Genomic DNA, 22,456 nt, shown 5'->3' with positions numbered 1-22,456 from the left:
GGGTCCCGGGATCCAGGGACAACTCCCCCAGGAGAACACACGGCGCGCCTCAGGCTGGTGCAATGTCATGCCGGCCTCTGCCGCTGCAGGCTCACCCCTCACTCCGTGCCCCTCCCTCCCCCTGTCCTGAGTGAGCCAGAGCCCCCGAATCAGCGGCTCCTTTAACCCCGTCCTGTCTGAGCAAAGAACAGACGCCCTCCGGCGACCTGCACGCAGAGGCGGGGCCAAATCCAAAGCTGAGCCCCGGTGAGCTGTGAGAACAAAGAAGAGAAAGGGAAATGTCTCCCAGCAGCCTCAGGAGCAGCGGATTACAGCTCCACAATCAACTTGATGTACCCTGCATCTGTGGAATACCTGAACAGACAACGAATCAGCCCAAATTGAGGAGGTGAACTTGAGAGCAAGATTTATGATTTTTTTTCCCCTTTTCCTCTTTTTCTGAGTGTGTATGTGTATGCTTCTGTGTGAGATTTTGTCTGTATAGCTTTGCTTCCACCATTTGTCCTAGGGTTCTATCCTGCCTTTTTAAAAAAAATTTTTTTTTCTTAATAATTATTTTTCATTTTAATAACTTTTTAAAATTTTACTTTATGTTCTTTCCTTCCTTCCTTCCTTCCTTCCCTCCTTTAGACAATGAATCATCCCAAATTGAGGAGGGGGACTTTGAGAGCAAGATTTATGATTTTTTTCCCCTTTTTCCTCTTTTTGTGAGTGTGTACGTGTACGCTTCTGTGTGAGATTTTGTCTGTATAGCTTTGCTTCCACCATTTGTCCTAGGGCTCTACCTGTCCTTTTTTTTTTTAAATTTTTTTCTTAATGATTTTTTTATTTAAATAACTTTATTATATTTTATTTTACTTTATCTTCTTTCTTTCTTTCTTTTTCTTTTTTTCTTTCTTTCTCTCTCTCTCTCTTTCTCTCTTTCTCTCTTTCTTTCTTTCCTTCTTTCTTCTACTAATGCTTTATTTCTACTTTTTTTCCCGTTTATTCTGAGCCGTGTGGATGAAAGGCTCTTGGTGCTGCAGCCAGGAGTCAGTGCTGTACCTCTGAGGTGGGAGAGCCAACCTCAAGACACAAGTCCACAAGAGACCTCCCAGCTCCACATAATATCAAACGGAAAAATCACCAAGAGATCTCCATCTCAACACCAGCACCCAACTTCACTCAACAAAAAGCAAGCTACAGTGCTAGAAACCCTATGCAAAACAACTAGCAAGACAGGAACACAACCGCACCCATTAGCAGAGAGGCTGCCTGAAATCATAATAAGTCCACAGACATCCCAAAACACACCAGCAGACGTGAACCTGCCCACCAGAAAGACAAGATCCAGCCTCAAACACCAGAACACAGGCACTAGTCCTCTCCACCAGGAAGCCTACACAACCCACTGAATCAACCTTAGCCACTGCGGAGAGACACCAAACACAACGGGAACTATGAACCTGCAGCCTGCAAAAAGGAAACCCCAAACACAGTATGATAAGCAAAATGAGAAGACAGAAAAACACACAGCAGATGAAGGAGCAAGATAAAAACCCACCAGACCTAACAAATGAAGAGGAAATAGGCAGTCTACCTGAAAAATAATTCAGAATAATGATAGTAAAGATGATCCAAAATCTTAGAGATAGAATGGACTAAATGCAACAAAAATTTAACAAGGACCTAGAAGAACTAAAGATGAAATGAACAATGATGAACAACACAATAAATGAAATGAAAAATACTCTAGATGGGATCAATAGCAGAATAACTGAGGCAGAAAAACGGATAAGCGACCTGGAAGATAAAACAGTGGAAATAACTACTGCAGAGCAGAATAAAGAAAAAAGAATGAAAAGAACTGAGGACAGTCTCAGAGACCTCTGGGACAACATTACACACACCAACATTTGAATTATAGGGGTTCCAGAAGAAAAACAGAAAGGGACTGAGAAAATATTTGAAGAGATTATAGTTGAAAACTTCCCTAATATGGGAAAGGAAATAGTTAAGTCCAGGAAGCACAGAGAGTCCCATACAAGATAAATCCAAAGAGTAATATGCCAAGACACATATTAATCAAACTATCAAAAATAAAATACAAAGAAAGCATATTAAAAGCAGCAAGGGAAAAACAACAAATAACACACAAGGGAATCCCCATAAGGTTAACAGCTGATCTTTCAGCAGAAACTCTGCAAGCCAGAAGGGACTGGCAGGACATATTTAGAGTGATGAACAAGAAAAACCTGCAACCAAGATTACTCTACACAGCAAGGATCTCATTCAGGTTTGAGGGACAAATTAAAATTTTTACAGACAAGCAAAAGCGGAGAGAGTTCAGCACCACCAAGCCAGCTTTACAACAAATGCTAAAGGAACTTCTCTAGGCAAGAAACACAAGAGAAGGAAAAGACCTACAATAACAAACCCAAAACAATTAAGAAAATGGGAATAGGAACATACATATCGATAATTAGCTTAAATGTAAGTGGATTAAATGTTCCCACCAAAAGACACAGACTGGCTGAATGGATACAAAAACAAGACCCATATATATGCTGTCTACAAGAGACCCACTTCAGACCTAGAGACACATACAGACTGAAAGTAAGGGGATGGAAAAAGATATTCCATGCAAATGGAAACCAAAAGAAAGCTGGACTAGCAATTCTCATAACAGACAAAATAGACTTTAAAATAAAGACTATTAGAAGAGACAAAGAAGGACACTACATAATGATCAAGGGATCGATCCAAGAAGATATAACAATTGTAAATATTTATGCACCCAACATAGGAGCACCTCAATATATAAGGAAACTACTAACAGCCATGAAAGGGGAAATCCACAGTAACACATTCACAGCAGGGGACTTTAACACCCCACCCACACCAATGGAGAGATCATACAAAATGAATATAAATAAGGAAACACAAGCTTTAAATGATACATTAAAGAAGATGGACTTAATTGATATTTATAGGACATTCCATCCAAAAACAACAGAATACACATTTTTCTCAAGTGCTCATGGAACATTCTCTAAGACAGATCATACCTTGGGTCACAAATCAAGCCTTGGTAAATTTAAGAAAATTGAAATTGTATCAAGTATCTTTTCCGATCACAATGCTATGAAACTACTAGATATCAATAACAGGAAAAGATCTGTAAAAAATACAAACACATGGAGGCTAAACAATACACTACTTAATAATGAAGTGATCACTGAAGAAATCAAAGAGGAAATTAAAAAGTACCTAGAAACAAATGACAATGGAGACATGACGACCCAAAACCTATGGGATGCAGCAGTTTTAAGAGGGAAGTTTACAGCAATACAACCCTACCTTAAGAAACAGGAAACATATTGAATAAACAACCAAACCTTGCACCTAAAGCAATTAGAGAAAGAGGAACAAAAAAACCCCAAAGTTAGCAGAAGGAAAGAAATCACAAAGATCAGATCAGAAATAAATGAAAAAGAAATGAGGGAAATGATAGCAAAGATCAATAAAACTAAAAGCTGGTTCTTTGAGAAGGTAAATAAAATTGATAAACCATTAGCCAGACTCATCAAGAAAAAGAGGGAGAGACTCAAATCAATACAATTAGAAATGAAAAAGGAGGAGTAACAACTGACACTGCAGAAATACAAAAGATCATGAGAGATTACTACAAGCAACTCTATGCCAATAAAATGGACAACCTGGAAGAAATGGACAAATTCTTAGAAATGCACAACCTGCCAAGACTGAATCAGGAAGAAATAGAAAATATGAACAGACCAATCACAAGCACTGAAATTGAAACTGTGATTAAAAATCTTCCAACAAACAAAAGCCCAGGACCAGATGGCTTCACAGGAGAATTGTATCAAACATTTAGAGAAGAGCTAACACCTATCCTTCTCAAACTCTTCTAAAGGATAACAGAGAGAGGAACACACCCAAACTCATTCTACGAGGCCACCATCACCCTGATACCAAAACCAGAAAAGGATGTCACAAAGAAAGAAAACTACGGGCCAATATCACTGATGAACATAGATGCAAAAATCCTCAACAAAATACTAGCAAACAGAATCCAACAGCACATTAAAAGGATCATACACCATGATCAAGTGGGGTTTATTCCAGGAATGCAAGGATTCTTCAATATACGCAAATCAACCAACGTGATGACCCATATTAACAAATTGAAGGAGAAAAACCATATGATCATCTCAATAGATGCAGAGAAAGCTTTCGACAAAATTCAACACCCATTTATGATAAAAACCCTGCAGAAAGTAGGCATAGAGGGAACTTTCCTCAACATAATAAAGGCCATATATGATAAACCCACAGCCAACATCGTCCTCAATAGTGAAAAACTGAAAGCATTTCCACTAAGATCAGGAACAAGACAAGGTTGCCCACTCTCACCACTCTTATTCAACATAGTTTTGGAAGTTTTTGCCACAGCAATCAAAGAAGATAAGGAAATAAAAGAAATCCACATCAGAAAAGAAGAAGTAAAGCTGTCACTGTTTGCAGATGACATGATACTATACATAGAGAATCCTAAAGATGCTACCAGAAAACTACTAGATCTAATCAATGAATTTGGTTAAGTAGCAGGATACAAAACTAATGCACAGAAATCTCTGGCATTCCTATACAGTAAGTGAAATCAAGAAAACACTCCCATTTACCATTGCAACAAAAAGAATAAAGTATCTCGGAATAAACCTACCTAAGGAGACAAAAGATCTGTATGCATAAAATTATAAGACCCTGATGAAAGAAATTAAAGATGATACAAATAGATGGAGAGAGATACCATGTTCTTGGATTGGAAGAATCAACATTGTGAAAATGACTCTACTACGCAAAGCAATCTACAGATTCAATGCAATCCTTATCAAACTACCACTGGTATTTTTCTCAGAACTAGAAAAAAAAATTTCACAATTTGTATGGAAACACCAAAGAACCCTAATAGTCAAAGCAATCTTGAGAACAAAAAACGGAGCTGGAGGAATCAGGCTCCCTGACTTCAGACTATACTACAAAGCTACAGTAATCAAGACAGTATGGTACTGGCACAAAAATATAGATCAATGGAACAGGATAGAAAGCCCAGAGATACAACCATGCACATACGGTCACCTTATCTTTGATAAAGGAGGCAGGAAGGTACCGTGGAGAAAGGATAGCCTCTTCAATAAGTGGCGCTGGGAAAACTGGACAGGTACATGTAGAGGTATGAGATTAGGTCACTCATTAACACCATACACAGAAATAAACTCAAAATGTATTAAAGACCTAAATGTAAGGCCAGAAACTATCAAACTCTTAGAGGAAAACATAGGCAGAACACTCTATGACATAAATCACAGCAAGATCCTTTTTGACCCACCTCCTAGAGAAATAGAAATAAAAACAAAAATAAACAAATGGAACCTAATGAAACTTCAAAGCTTTTGCACAGCAAAGGAAACCATAAACAAGACCAAAAGACAGCCGTCAGAATGGAAGAAAATATTTGCAAATGAAGCAACTAACAAAGGATTAATCTCCAAAATTTATAAGCAGCCCATGCAGCTCAATAACAGAAAAACAAACAATGCAATCCAAAAATTGGCAGAAGACCTATATAGAAATTTCTCCAAAGAAGATACACAGACAGCCAACAACTACATACAAGAATGCTCAACTTCATTAATCATTAGAGAAATGCAAATCAAAACTACAATGAGATATCATCTCACACTAGTCAGAATGGCCATCATCAAAAAATCTAGAAACAATAAATGCTGGAGAGGGTGTGGAGAAAAAGGAACCCTCTTGCATTGTTGGTGGGAATGTAAATTGATACAGCCACTGTGGAGAACAGTATGGAGATTCCTTAAAAAACTACAAATAGAACTACCATATGACCCAGCAATCCCAATACTGGGCATATACCCTGAGAAAACCATAATTCAAAAAGAGTCATGTACCAAAGTGTTCATTGCAGCTCTATTTACAATAGCCCGGAAATGGAAACAACCTAAGTGTCCATCAACGGATGAATGGATAAAGAAGATGTGGCACATATATACAATGCAATATTACTCAGCCATAAAAAGAAATGAAATTGAGCTATTTGTAATGAGGTGGATAGACCTAGAGTGTCTCATACAGAGTGAAGTAAGCCAGAAAGAGAAAGACAAATACCGTATGCTAACACATATATATGGAATTTAAGGGGGAAAAAATGTCATGAACAACATAGGGGTAAGACAGGAATAAAGACACAGACCTACTAGAGAATGGACTTGAGGATATGGGGAGGGGGAAGTGTAAGCTGTGACAAAGTGAGAGAGAGGCATGGACATATATACACTACCAAACGTAAGGTAGATAGCTAGTGGGAAGTAGCCGCATAGCACAGGGAGATCAGCTTGCTGCTTTGTTACCACCTGGAGGGGTAGGACAGGGAGGGTGGGAGGGAGGGAGACACAAGAGGGACGAGATATGGGATCATATGTATATGTATAACTGATTGACTTTGTTATAAGGAAGAAACTAACACACCATTGTAAAGCAATTATACTCCAATAAAGATGTAAAAAAAAAAAAAAGTAAAAAACCATGAGCTGGTTCTTTGAGAAGGTAAATAAAATATAAAGACCTTTGGCCAGGCTCACCAACAAGAAGAGAGGACGCAAATAAAGGGAGTGGAAGAGGAGAAACTGTTTTTGTATTTCTGTGGTATCACTTATAAGAGAACACTATTAATAATTATATGCCAACAAATTGGACAACCTAGAAGAAATGGACAAGTTTCTAGAAACATATAGCCCACCAAAACTGAATCAAGAAATAGACAACTTGAATAGACTGATCACTAGAAGTGAAATAGAATGTGTAATTTAAAAAACTCCCTGAAAACAAAAGTCCAGGACTAGATGGCTTCTCTGGGGAATTCTACCACACATACAAAGAACTTAAACTGATCCTTCACAAACCCTTCCAAAAGAGTAAAGAGGAGGGAACACTCCCAAAGTCATTCTACAAAGCCACGATCACTCCGATACCAAAACTAGACAAAGACACTACCAGGAAAGAAAATTACAGGCCAATAGCTTTGATGTCCATAGATGCAAAAATTCAATAAAATATTAGCAAATCGAATCTAGCACCACATAAGGAACATTATACACCACCACCAAGTTGGATTCAACCCAGGTTCACAAGGATGGTTCAAAATATGCAAAAAATCAGCATGCTACACCACATCAACTAAACATAAGACAAATACCACATGACCATCTCAACAGATGCAGAAAAAATTCAACATCCATTTATGATAAAAACCCTTACCAAAGTGGGTGCAGATGGAACACTTCTTAACATAAAAGCTATTTATGACAAACCCACAGCCAATCTAACACTCAGTGGGGAAAAGCTGAAAGCCTTGGGCTTCCCTGGTGCCTCAGTAGTTAAGAATCTACCTGCCACCACAGGGGACACGGGTTCAAGCCCTGGTCCAGGAAGATCTCACATGCCGCGGAGCAACTAAGCCCATGAGCCACAACTACTGAAGCCTACGGTCCTAGAGCCCGTGCTCCGCAACAAGAGAAGCCACCAAAATGAGAAGGCCATGCACCACAATGAAGAGTAGCCCCTGCTCACCACAACTAGAGAAAGCCCGTGAGCAGCAACAAGACCCAAAGTAGCCAAAAATAAAAATAAATAAATTTATTAAAAACAAAAAAAGCTGAAAGCCTTCCAACTAAAATATGGAACAAGACAAGTATGCTCACTCTCACTACTTCTAATAAACATACTATTGGAAGTCCTAGCCACAGCAACCACTCAAGAAAAATACAAGTATCCTAATTGGAAGGAAAGATATAAAATTGTCATTATACACAGATGATATGATACTCTATACAGAAAATCCTAAAGACTCCACACAAAACCTACCAGACTGATAAACAAATTCAACAAGGTAGTGGGATACAAGATTACACATATAGAAATCGGTTGCATTTCTTTACACTAACAAGGAAATATTAGAAAGGGAATGCAAACAATCCCTTTTAAAATCACATCAAAAAATAAAATAAAATTCTGTGAAGTAAACCTGACCAAGGAGGTGAATGATTTATATGCTGAAAACTATAAAACATTGACAAAGGAAGTTGAAGATGATTCAAAGAAATGAACTCATGCTCTTGATTGAAAGAATTAACATTGCTTAAATGGCTTAATTTCCAAAATATACAAACATCTCATACAACTCAATAACAAAAAGACAACCTAATCAAAAAACTAGGCAGAAGACCTAAATAGACATGTCTCCAGAGAAGATACAGATGGCCAACAGGCAATGAAAAGATGCACAACATTGTTAATTACAGAAATGCAAATCAAAACTACAATGAGCAAAGACCTAAATATAAGACCAGACACTATAAAACTCTTAGAGGAAAACATAGGCCAAACACTCTGACATAAATCGCAGCAAGAACTTTTTTGATCCACCTCCTGGAGTAATAAAAATAAAAACAGGGCTTCCCTGGGGGCGCAGTGGTTGAGGGTCCGCCTCCCGATTCAGGGAACACGGGTTCGTGCCCCAGTCTGGGAGGATTCCACATGCCTCGGAGCGGCTGGGCCCGTGGGCCATGGCCACTGGTCCTGCACATCTGGAGTCTGTGCTCCGCAATGGGAGGAGCTGCGGCGGTGAGAGGTCCACGTACCACACACACAAAAATAATAAACTAAAAACAAAAATAAACAAATGGGATCTAATTAAACTTAAAACCTTTTGCACAGCAAAGGAAACTATAAACAAGACAAAAAGACAACCCTCAAAATGGTAGAAATTATTTGCAAACGAAGCAACTGACAAGGGATTAATCTCCAAAATATACAAAGAACTCATGCAGCTCAATATCAAAAAAACCAAAGAAAACAATCCAAAAATGGGCAGAAGATCTAAATAGACATTTCTGCAAAGAAGACATACAGATGGCCAAGAGGAACATGGAAAGATGCTCAACATCACTAATTATTAGAGATATGCAAATCAAAACTACATTCTCACACAGGTCACAATGGCCATCATCAAAAATTCTATAAACAATAAATGCTGGAGAGGGTGTGGAGAAAATGGAACCTTCCTACATTGTTCGAGGGAATGTAAACTGGTGCGGCCACTATGGAAAACTGTATGGAGGTTCCTTAAAAAACTTAAAATAGAGTTGCCATACGATCCAACAATCACATTCCTGGGCATGTATCTGAAGAAAACCACAGTTTGAAAGGATACCTGCACCCCAATGTTCATTGCAGCACTATTCACAATAGCCAGGACATGGAAGCAACCTAAATGTCCATCGACAGAGGAATGGATAAAGAAGATGTGGTATATATATACAATGGAATATTACTCAGCCATAAAAATGCTATTTGCAGCAACATGGATGGAACTAGAAATTGCCATACTGAATGAAGGCAGACAGAGAAAGACAAATATCATATGATATCACTTATATGTGGAATGTAAAAAGAAAGGTACAAATGAACTTATTTACAAAACAGAAGTAGAGTCACGGATGTAGAAAACAAACTTATGGTTACCAGGGGATGGGGTGGGGGGAGGAATAAACTGGGAGATTGGAATTGACATAAACACACTACTCTATATAAAATAACTACCTAATAAGAACCTGCTGTAAAGCACAGGGAACTCTACTCAATACTCTGTAATGGTCTATAAGGGTAAAGAATCGGAAAAAAAAAAAGGATATATGTATACCTGATTCACTTTGCTGTACACCTGAAACTAAGACAACATTGCAAATCAACTATACTCCAATGAATAATTTTTTAAAAACTAAAATGAAGTGTCACCTCACACTAGTCAGAATGGCCATCATTAAAATGTCTACAAATAAATGCTGGAGAGGGTGTGAAGGAAAAGGGAACCTTCCTACATTGTTCATGGGAATGTAAATTGGTGCAGTCACTATTGAAAACATTATGGAAGTTCCTAGAAAACAATCCTACTCCTGGGCATATATCCAGAGAAGACTTTAATTTGAAAAGATACATGCACACCAAAGTTCATAGCAGCATTATTTACAAAAGCCAAAACATGGAAGCAACCATGTCTATAGACAGATGAATGGATAAAGAAGATGTGGTATGTATACACAAAGAACTACTACTCAGCCATAAAAAAGAATGAAATAATGCCATTTGCAGCAACATGGATGGACCTAGAGATGATCATACTAAGTGAAGTCACAAAAAGACAAATACCACAGGATATCACTTATATGTGGAATCTAAAATATGATACATATGATACAAATGAACTTATTTACAGAACAGAAACAGACTCACAGACATAGAAAACAAATTCATGGCTACCAAAGGGAAAATGGGGTGGGGGAGGGATAATTTGGAGTTTGCAATTAGCAGATACAAACTACTATATATAAAATAGGCAAAGTTCTACTGTATAGTACAGGGAACTATATTCAATATCCTGTAATAAACCATAATGGAAAAGAATATGAAAACAATATATATCTATGTATAACTGATTCACTTTGCTGTACACCAGAAACACACTGTAAATCAACTATACTCCAATAAAAAAGTTTAAAAATCAAAACTGAAAAAAAAATACATACAAATAAACTTAACCAAAGAGATGAAAGACTTATATGCTGAGAACTATAGAACATTGATAAAGGAAATAGAAGATGATTCAAAGAAATGGAAACATATCCTGTGCTCTTGGATTAGAAGAGTTAATATTGTTAAAATGGTCATACTACCCAGAGCAATCTACAGATGTAATGTGATCCCTACTAAAATACCCATAACATTTCATAGAACTAGAACGAATAATCCTAAAATTTACATGGAACCACAGAAGATACACAACTGCAAAAGAAATCCTGAGGAAAAGAACAAAGCAGGAAGCATAACCCTCCCAGACTTCAGACTATACCACTAAGCAACAGTAATGAAAACAGTGTCTTATTGGCCCCCAAACAGACATATGGATCAGTGGAACAGAATAGAGAGCCCAGAAATAAACCCAAACACCTATGGTCAGTTAATCTTTGTCAAAGGAAGGAAGAAAAATACAATGGAGAAGAGACCGAGTCTCTTCAGCAAGTGTTGGCAGCTTTATGCAAATCAGTGAAGTTAGAATACTCCCTCACACCATACACAAAAAGAAACACAAATTGGCTTAAAGACTTAAACTTAAAACATAATGCCATAAAACTCCTAGAAGAGAACATAGGCAAAACATTCTGACTTAAGTTGTAACAATATTTTCTTAGATCAGTCTCAAGGCAAAAGCAAAAATGCAAGAAACAAATGGGATCTAATCAAACTTAAAAGCTGTTGCACAGCAAAGGAAACCATAAACAAAATGAAAAGAAAACCTATGGAATGGGAGAAAATATTTGCCAAAAATGCGACGGACAAGTGGTTAATATCCAAAGTATACAAACAGCTCATACAACTCAGTATTGGAAAAACCCAACCAAAAAATGAGAAGACCGAAGCAGACATTTCTTCAAAGAAGACATACAGATGGCCAACAGGCACATGAAAATGTGTTCAACATCGGTAATTACTAGAGAAATGCAAATCAAAACCACAATGAGGTATGAACTCACACTGCTATGGCCATTATCAAGAAGTCTACAAATAATAAATGTTGGAGAGGGTGTAGAAAAAAAGGAACCCTTCTATACTGTTCATTGCAGTGTAGATTTGTGCAGCCACTATGGAAAACAATATGGAAGTTCCTTAAAAAACTAAAAACAGTGCTATCATATGATCCAGCAATCCCAGTCCTGGGCATATATCCAGAAATTTTGAAAACTCTAATTCAAAAAGATACATGCACCCCAATGCTCATAGTAGCACTATTTATAATAGCCAATACGTGGAAACGACCCAAGTGCCCATCAACAGATTACTGGCTTAAGATGCGGTATATAAACACTGGAGTATTACTCAGCCATAAAAAAGAATGAAATACTGCCATTTGCAGCAACATGGATTGACCTAGAAATATGATACTTAGTGAATCAAACAAACTTTATAGTATCACTTATATGTAGAATCTAAAAGATACTAATAAAGCTGTATACAAAACAGAATCACTCAGACATAGAAAAGAACCTTATGGTTATCAAAGGGGAAAGGGAGGGTGGGGAGGGATAAACTAGGAGCATGAGATTAACAGATACAAACTATTATACATGGAATAGATAAGCAACAAGGATTTACTCTATATCACAGGGAACTATATGTCTTACAATAACCTATAATTGAAAATAACCTGAAATATAAATAGCTGAATCACTCTGCTGTACATGTGACACAATATTGTAAGTCAACTATACTTCAGTAAAGAAATAGTAAAGAAAAGAGTAAAAATGTGAAAGTTAGCATGTAAAGGGAAAGGAAATGCAGGGATGGGTCCTGAAGATTCTGAAGTCCCTAGTGTTGGAGGCAAGGGAGTTTGCTGAAGCATTACACAGGTTCTTGCTAGGTTTTCCCAGAGGAGCCCTGATCTTCAAGAAATGGACCTGTTCACCCATGCGCCTGCCCTTCTTAAGGTCTTCCATCTTGCAGCAATGTCAAGCCCTTCACAATCAAGCCCTGGGATTTTCTTTCCCTCTGTCAAAGCAGATTTTCACAAGCAACTTCTAAGCATCTATATGGATGAGAGAGGGACTGTGGTCGTTTGTTATAGAAGCAATAGAAATTGAATACAGTATTTTTTTTAAAAGAGTATAGACAATATTTGTATAACTTTGGGATGGGTTAGGTCGTACGGGTAAAACGAACACTAAAAAGCTAAAAAGTAAAAAGTTGTCATATGAACTAATTAAAAATACAGAAAACTGCAAACATCACTGACAAAAGGTTAAAAATCCTAAATATGCAAAAGCTCCTATACATTAATAAGAAAAAAACCCAATTTAAAATGTACAAAGGAAATCAATGGGCAGTTTAGAGAAGAAATGTAAATTGCAAATATCTTAGGGAACAATGTTCAACTTTGGCACATGTTAGGAAAATTGAAGTAATGAGAAATATTTGACCCTTTGGCAAAAATTTAAAATATCAGTATCTTATACTGGAGAAAGTATATTATAATCACATCTCTGGGAATGTGTAGATTGCTGCATTTTTGGAAATATTTATTAAAATTTAAAATGAACATACACTTCGACTAAGCAGCCTTATATTTAGAAGTGTACAGAAATAAAATGAATTTGTATGTAAGTAGGTGAAAGGGTGTTTATTTTAGCCTTGCTTAGTAGAGGGGAAAAGCAATTTAAGTATTTCTCAATACATAGTCCATAACATGAATGCATTGTTCTTAGGTGTATTAAAAATGCGTTATCATAAGATCAATATACCTTATGACTATAGATGCAAAAAATGCATAAAGTACTGGCAAATAGAACCCAGTAACATAACAATGAATATTAACATTGACAAATGATTTCCAAGGAATACAAAGGGGGTTCAACATATGATAAATTAATCTAATACACCATATTAATAAAATAAATGACAAATATGATCTCAATGGACACATAAAGTATTAGACAAAAATCCAGTCTTTCATCATAGAAAGACTCAAAACAGGCATAGATAGGGACCTCTTCAACCTGATAGAGAGGATCTATGAAAAACCTACAGTAAACTTCATACTTAATGGTGAAAGGCTGAAAGCTTCCCCCCTAAAGATCAGGAACAAATCAGGGATGTTCACTCTTGTTACATATTTAACACTGTACTGAAGGTTTTAAGTAGAATTATTAAAGAAAAAATAAAAGTATCCAAATTGCAAAGAAATAAAACCTTATCTGCAATTGTCATTTATCTTATATATCAAAATCCTAAAGAATCCACACAAAAAATTAAATGCTAACAAACTAGTTCAGCAAGACTGCAGGATACAGTTACAGTCAATTGTATGTCTATATGCTAGTAATGAACCATCTAAAGAAATAAAATTGATAATTGTACTTATGTCAGTACCAAGAATCCTTAGGAATAAGTTTAATGAAAGAGTACAAGACTTGTACACTGGAAACCAGAAAACATCATTAAAAGAAAGTAAAGACCTAAACAAATGGAAGGATATCTCATGTTCATGGATTGAAAGTCTCAAAATTGAGGTGTCAAAACTTCCCAAATTGACCTACAGATTCAACGCAATCTTCATCGAAACTCCAGATGCATTCACGAAATTGACAATCTGAGTTTAAAATCCCTGTGGAAGTTCAGGAAGTTCAGATTAGCCAAAACAATCTTGAAAATGAACAGAAGTTGGTGGTCTCACACTTCCCAATTTCAGAATTTATTATAAAGCTATAATAATCAAGATAATCTGGTAATAACATAAGGATAAACACAGATACATGTGATAGAATTGAAGAGTCCAGAAATAAACCCATAGAACTATGGTCAATTGATTTTCAGCAAGGGTGTTAAGACCATTCAATGGAGAAAGAACAGTCTTGACAAATGATGCTGGGATAAATGAAAATCCATATGCAAAAGATTAAATCTAAACCCTTACTTCATACCATGTAGAAAAATAAACTCAAAATGGAATGCCCAAGTGTAAAAACTAATACTACAAGATGTCTAGAATGTACAAGTTTCATGACCTTGGATTAAGCAACAAATTGTTAGATATGACAAACATGCACATATGATAAATGAGTTTATTAAAATTTTGAGGCTTGTGTGCATCAAGGACACTATCAAGAATGTAAAAAGAATGGGAGAAAACATTTGCAAATTATATATTCAACCAGGGACTTGTTTGCAGAATATACAAAGAACTATTGCAATTCAAAAATAAAATCAGACTAGGGCTTCCCTGGTGGCACAGTGGTTAAGAATCCACCTGCCAATGCAGGGGACATGGGTTCGACCCCTAGTCCAGGAAGATCCCACATGCCACAGAGCAACTAAGCCCATATGCCACAACTACTGAGCCTGCGCTCTAGAGCCCGCGAGTCACAACTACTGAAGCCTCCGCGTTTAGAGCCCGTGCTCCGCAACAAGAAGCCACCACAATGAAAAGCCCTCGCACCGCAATGAAGAGTAACCCCAGCTCACCACAACTGGAGAAAGCCTGCGCACAGCAACAAAGAACCAACGCTGCCAAAATTAAATTTAAAAAAATTTTAAAAATTAAAAATATTCAGGAGTCATGGCAGGAGAAGGGGGAAGATGCAGAAGAGTAAGACGCGGAGATCACCTTCCTCCCCACAGATACACCAGAAATACATCTACACGTGGAACAACTCCTACAGAACACCTACTGAACGCTGGCAGAAGACCTCAGACCTCCCAAAAGGCAAGAAACTCCCCACGTACCTGGGTAGGGCAAAAGAAAAAAGAATAAACAGAGACAAAAGAATAGGGACAGGACCTGCACTAGCGGGAGGGAGCCGTGAAGCAGGAAAGTTTTCCACACAGTAGGAAGTCCTTTCGCAGGTGGAGACTGTGGGTGGCGGAGGGGGGAAGCTTCGGAATCGCGGAGGAGAGTACAGCAACAGGGGTGCGGAGGGCAAAGCAGAGAGATTTCCGCACAGAGGATCGGTGCCTACCAACACTCACCAGTACGAGAGGATTGTCTGCTCACCCGCCAGGGCGGGCGGGGGCTGGGAGCTGAGGCTCCAGCTTCCGTTGGATTGCAGGGAGACGACTGGCAGCTTGAACAAAGCCTGAAGGGGTTAGTGCACCACGGCTAGCCGGGAGGGAGTCCGGGAAAAAGTTGGACCTGCCGAAGAGGCAAGAGACATTTTCTTCCCTCTTTGTTTCCTGGTGCGCGAGGAGAGGGGGTTGGGCGTGCCGCTTAAAGGAGCTCCAGAGGCGGGCATGAGCCGTGGCTAACAGCGTGCAGCCAGAGATGGGCATGAAATGCTAAGGCCGCTTCTGCCGCCACCAAGAAGCCAGTGTGCGAGCACTGGTCACTCTCCACACCTCCCCTCCCAGGAGCCTGTGAAGCCCGCCACTGCCAGGGTCCTGGGAACCAGGGACAACTTCCCAAGGAGAATGCACAGCATGCCTCAGGCTGGTGCAATGTTACTCAGGGCTCTGCAGCCGCAGGCTCGCCCCGCACACCGTGCCCCTCCCTCCCCCCGGTCTGAGTGAGCCAGAGCCCCCGAAGCACCTGCTCCTTTAACCCCATCCTGTCTGAGTGAAGAACAGACGCCCTCCAGCGACCTACACGCAGAGGCGGGGCCAAATCCAAAGCTGAACCCCGGGAGTTGTGAGAACAAACAAGAGAAAGGGAAATTTCTCCCAGCAGCCACAGGACCAGCAGATTAAATCTCCACAACCAACTTGATGTCTCCTGCATCGGTGGAATACCTGAATAGACAACGAATCATCCCAAATTGAGGGGGTGGACTTTGAGAGCAAGATTTATTATTTTTTCCCCATTTCCTCCATTTGTGAGTGTGTATGTGTATGCTTCTGTGTGAGATATTGTCTGTATAGCTTTGCTTTCACCATTTGTCCTAGGGTTCTCTCCGTCCTTTTTGTTTCTTTGTTTTTACTTAAAAAATTTTTTTCTAAATACTTATTTTTTAAATAACTTTATTTTATTTTATCCTCTTTATTTCTCTCTTTCTACTTTTTCTCCCTTTTATTTTGAGCCGTGTGGATGAAAGCCTCTTCATGCTACATTCAGGAGTCAGTGCTGTGCCTCTGAGGTGGGAGAGCCAACTTCAGGACACTGGTCCTCAAGAGTCCTCCCAGCTCCACTAAATAAAAAACGGTGAAAATCCCCCAGAGATCTTCATCTCAACACCAGTACCCAGCTTCACTCAATGACCAGTAAGCTACTGTGCTGGACATCCTATGCTAAACAAGTAGCAAGACAGGAACACAACCTCACCCATTAGCAAAGAAGCTGCCTAAAACCATAATAAGTCCACAGACACCCCAAAACACACCACCAGACATGTAACTGCCCACCAGAAAGACAAGATCCAGGCTTATCCACCAGAACACAGGCACTAGTCCCCTCCACCAGGAAGCCTACAAAACCCACTGAATCAACCTTAGCCACTGGGGGCAGACACCAAAAACAACAGGAACTAAGAACCTGCAGCCTGCAAAAAGGAGATCCCAAACACAGTAAGATGAGCAAAATGAGAAGACAGAAAAACACACAGCAGATGAAGGAGCAAGATAAAAACCCACCAGACCTAACAAAAGAAGAGGAAATAGGCAGAATACCTGAAAAAGAATTCAGAATAATGATAGTAAAGATGATCCAAAATCTTGGAAATAGAAGAGACAAAATGCAAGAAACATTTAACAAGGACCTAGAAGAACTAATGAGGAAACAAGCAACAATGAACAACACAATAAATGAAATTAAAAATACTCTAGAAGGGATCAATAGCAGAATAACTGAGGCAGAAGAACGGATCAGTGACCTGGAAGATAAAATAGTGGAAATAACTACTGCAGGCAGCATTAAATGCACCAACATTCAGATTATAGGAGTCCCAGAAGAAGAAGAGAAAAAGAAAGGGACTGAGAAAATATTTGAAGAGATTATAGTTGAAAACTTCCCTAATATGGGAAAGGAAATAGTTAACCAAGTCCAGGAAGAACAGAGAGTACCATACAGGATAAATCCAAGGAGAAACACGCCAAGACACATATTAATCAAACTGTCAAAAATTAAATACAAAGAAAACATATTAAAAGCAGCAAGGGAAAAATAACACACAAGGGAATCCCCATAAGATTAACAACTGATCTTTCAGCAGAAACTCTGCAAGCCAGAAGAGAGTGGCAGGACATATTTAAAGTGATGAAGGAGAAAAACCTACAACCAAGATTACTCTACCCAGCAAAGATCTCATTCAGATTTGATGGAGAAATTAAAACCTTTACAGATAAGCAAAAGCTGAGAGAGTTCAGCACCACAAAACCAGCTTTACAACAAATGCTAAAGGAACTTCTCTAGGCAAGAAACACAAGAGAAGGAAAAGACCTACAATAACAAACCCAAAACAATTAAGAAAATGGGAATAGGAACATACATATCGATAATCACCTTAATTATAAATGGATTAAATGCTCCCACCAAAAGACACAGACTGCTTCAGTGGATAAAAAAACAAGACCGATAGATATGCTGTCTAAAAGAGACCCACTACAGACCTAGAGACACATACAGACTGAAAGTAAGGGGATGGAAAAAGATATTCCATGCAAATGGAAACCAAAAGAAAGCGGGAGTAGCAATTCTCATATCAGATGAAATAGACTTTAAAATAAAAACTATTAGAAGAGACAAAGAAGGACACTACATAATGATCAAGGGATCGATCCAAGAAGAAGATATAACAATTGTAAATATTTATGCACCCAACATAGGAGCACCTCAATACATAAGGCAAATACTAACAGCCATAAAAGGGGAAATTGACAGTAACACATTCATAGTAGGGGACTTTAACACCCCACTTTCACCAATGCACAGATCATCCAAAATGAAAATAAATAAGGAAACACAAGCTTTAAATGATACATTAAACAAGATGGACTTCATTGATATTTATAGGACATTCCATCCAAAAACAACAGAATACACAGTTTTCTCAAGTGCTCATGGAACATTCTCCACGAAAGACCATATCTTGGGTCACAAATTCAAGCCTTGGTAAATTTAAGAAAATTGAAATTGTATCAGGTATCTTCTCCGACCACGACGCTATGAAACTAGATATCAATTACAGGAAAAGATCTGTAAAAAATACAAACACATGGAGGCTAAACAATACACTACTTAATAACGAAGTGATCACTGAAGAAATCAAAGAGGAAATAAAAAAGTACCTAGAAACAAATGACAATGGAGACACTATGACCCATAACCTATGGGATGCAGCAAAAGCACTTCTAAGAGGGAAGTCTATAGCAATACAATCCTACCTTAAGAAACAGGAAACATCTCGAATAAACAACCTAACCTTGCACCTAAAGCAATTGGAGAAAGAAGAACATAAAAACCCCGAAGTTAGCAGAAGAAATCACAAGGATCAGATCAGAAATAAATGAAAAAGAAATGAAGAAAACGATAGCAAAGATCAATAAAACTAAAAGCTGGTTCTTGAGAAGATAAACAAAATTGATAAACCATTAGCCAGACTCATCAAGAAAAAAAGGGAGACGACTCAAATCAATAGAATTAGAAATGAAAAAGGAGAAGTAACAACTGACACTGCAGAAATACAAAAGATCATGAGAGATTACTACAAGCAACTCTATGCCAATAAAATGGACAACCTGGAAGAAATGGACAAATTCTTAGAAATGCACAACCTGCCAAGACTGAATCAGGAAGAAATAGAAAATATGAACAGACCAATCACAAGCACTGAAATTGAAACTGTGATTAAAAATCTTCCAACAAACAAAAGCCCAGGACCAGATGGCTTCACAGGAGAATTCTATCAAAGATTTAGAGAAGAGATAACACCTATCCTGCTCAAACTCTTCCAAAATATAGCAGAGGGAGGAACACTCCCAAACTCATTCTACGAGGCCACCATCACCCTGATACCAAAACCAGAAAAGGACGTCACAAAGAAAGAAAACTACAGGCCAATATCACTGATGAACATGGATGAAAAAATCCTCAACAAAATACTAGCAAACAGAATCCAACAGCACATTAAAAGGATCATACACCATGATCAAGTGGGGCTTATTCCAGGAATGCAAGGATTCTTCAGTATACGCAAGACAATCAACGTGATGCACCATATTAACAAATTGAAGGAGAAAACCATATGATCATCTCAATAGATGCAGAGAAAGCTTTCGACAAAATTCAACACCCATTTATGATAAAAAACCCTGCAGAAAGTAGGCATAGAGGGAACCTTCCTCAACATAATAAAGGCCATATATGACAAACCCACAGCCAACATCATCCTCAATGGTGAAAAACTGAAAGCATTTCCACTAAGATCAGGAACAAGACAAGGTTGCCCACTCTCACCACTCTTATTCAACATAGTTTTGGAAGTTTTAGCCACAGCAATCAGAGAAGAAAGGAAATAAAAGGAATCCAAATTGGAAAAGAAGAAGTAAAGCTGTCACTGTTTGCAGATGACATGATACTATACATAGAGAATCCTAAAGATGCTACCAGAAAACTACTAGATCTAATCAATGAATTTGGTAAAGTAGTAGGATACAAAATTAATGCACAGAAAATTCTGGCATTCCTATACACTAATGATGAAAAATCTGAAAGTGAAATCAAGAAAACACTCCCATTTACCATTGCCACAAAAAAAAAAAAATCTCGGAATAAACCTACCTAATGAGACAAAAGACCTGTATGCAGAAAATGATAAGACACTGATGAAAGAAATTAAAGATGATACAAATAGATGGAGAGAGGTACCATGTTCTTGGATTGGAAGAATCAACACTGTGAAAATGACTCTACTACTCAAAGCAATCTACAGATTCAATGAAATCCCTTTCAAACTACCACTGGTATTTTTCAGAGAACTGAAACAAAAAATTTCACAATCTGTATGGAGACACAAAAGACCCCGAATAGCCAAAGCAATCTTGAGAACGAAAAATGGAGCTGGAGGAATCAGGCTCCCTGACATCAGACTATACTACAAAGCTACAGTAATCAAGACAGTATGGTACTGGCACAAAAACAGAAAGATAGATCAATGGAACAGGATAGAAAGCCCAGAGATAATCCCACACACATATGGTCACCTTATCTTTGATAAAGGAGGCAGGAATGTACAGTGTAGAAAGGACAGCCTCTTCAATAAGTGGTGCCAGGAAAGCTGGACAGGTACATGTAGAAGTATGAGATTAGGTCACTCCCTAACACCATACACAAAAAAAAACTCAAAATGGATTAAAGACCTAAATGTAATGCCAGAAACTATCAAACTCTTAGAGGAAAACATAGGCAGTACACTCTATGACATAAATCACAGCAAGATCCTTTTTGACCCACCTCCTAGAGAAATGGAAATAAAAACAAAAATAAACAAATGGGACCTAATGAAAGTTCAAAGCTTTTGCACAGCAAAGGAAACCATAAACAAGACCAAAAGACAACCCTCAGAATGGGAGAAAATATATGCAAATGAAGCAACTGACAAAGGATTAATCTCCAAAATTTACAAGCAGCCCATGCTGCTCAATAACAAAAATACACACAACCCAATCCAAAAATGGGCCAAAGACCTAAATAGACATTTCTCCAAAGAAGATAAACAGACTGCCAACAAACATATGAAAGAATGCTCAATTTCATTAATCATTAGAGAAATGCAAATCAAAACGACAATGAGATATCATCTCACACCAGTTAGAATGGCCATCATCAAAAATCTAGAAACAATAAATGCTGGAGAGGGTGTGGAGAAAAGGGAACCCTCTTGCAATGTTGGTGGGAATGTAAATTGATATAGCCACTGTGGAGAACAGTATGGAGGTTCCTTAAAAAACTACAAATAGAACTACCATATGACCCAGCAATCCCACTACTGGGCATATACCCTGAGAAAACCATAATTCAAAAAGAGTCATGTACCAAAATGTTCATTGCAGCTCTATTTACAGTAGCCTGGAGATGGAAACAACCTAAGTGTCCATCAACGGATGAATGGATAAAGAAGATGTGGCACATATATTCAATGCAATATTACTCAGCCATAAAAAGAAACGAAATTGAGCTATTTGTAATGAGGTGGATAGACCTAGAGTCTGTCATACAGAGTGAAGTCAGAAAGAAAGACAAATACCGTATGCTAACATATATATGGAATTTAAGAAAAAGAAATGTCATAAAGAACCTAGGAGTAAGACAGGAATAAAGACACAGACCTACTAGAGAATGGACTTGAGGATATGGGGAGGGGCAAGGGTAAGCTGTGACAAAGCGAGAGAGAGGCATGGACATATATACACTACCAAACATAAGGTAGATAGCTAGAGGGAAGCAGCCGCATAGCACAGGGAGATCAGTTCGGTGCTTTGTGACCGCCTGGAGAGGTAGGATGGGGGAGTGGGATGGAGGGAGACGCAAGAGGGAAGAGAATGGGAACATATGTATATTTATAACTGATTCCCTTTGTTATAAAGCAGAAACTAACACACCATTGTAAATCAATTATACACCAATAAAGATGTAAAAAAAAAAAAAGTCAAAAACCATGAGATGGTTCTTTGAGAAGGTAAATAAAATAGACCTCTTGCCAGGCTCACCAACCAGAAGAGAGAGTATGCAAATAAAGGGAGTGGAAGAGGAGAAACTGTTTTTGTATTTCTGTGGTATCAGTTATTAGAGAACACAATTAATAATTATATGCCAACAAATTGGACAATCTAGAAGAAATGG

The sequence above is a fragment of the Delphinus delphis genome, chromosome 4, assembly GCF_949987515.2.
Source record: "Delphinus delphis chromosome 4, mDelDel1.2, whole genome shotgun sequence".
In the NCBI taxonomy this organism is placed as follows: Eukaryota; Metazoa; Chordata; class Mammalia; order Artiodactyla; family Delphinidae; genus Delphinus; species Delphinus delphis.
This window is presented reverse-complemented; position numbering follows the sequence as displayed.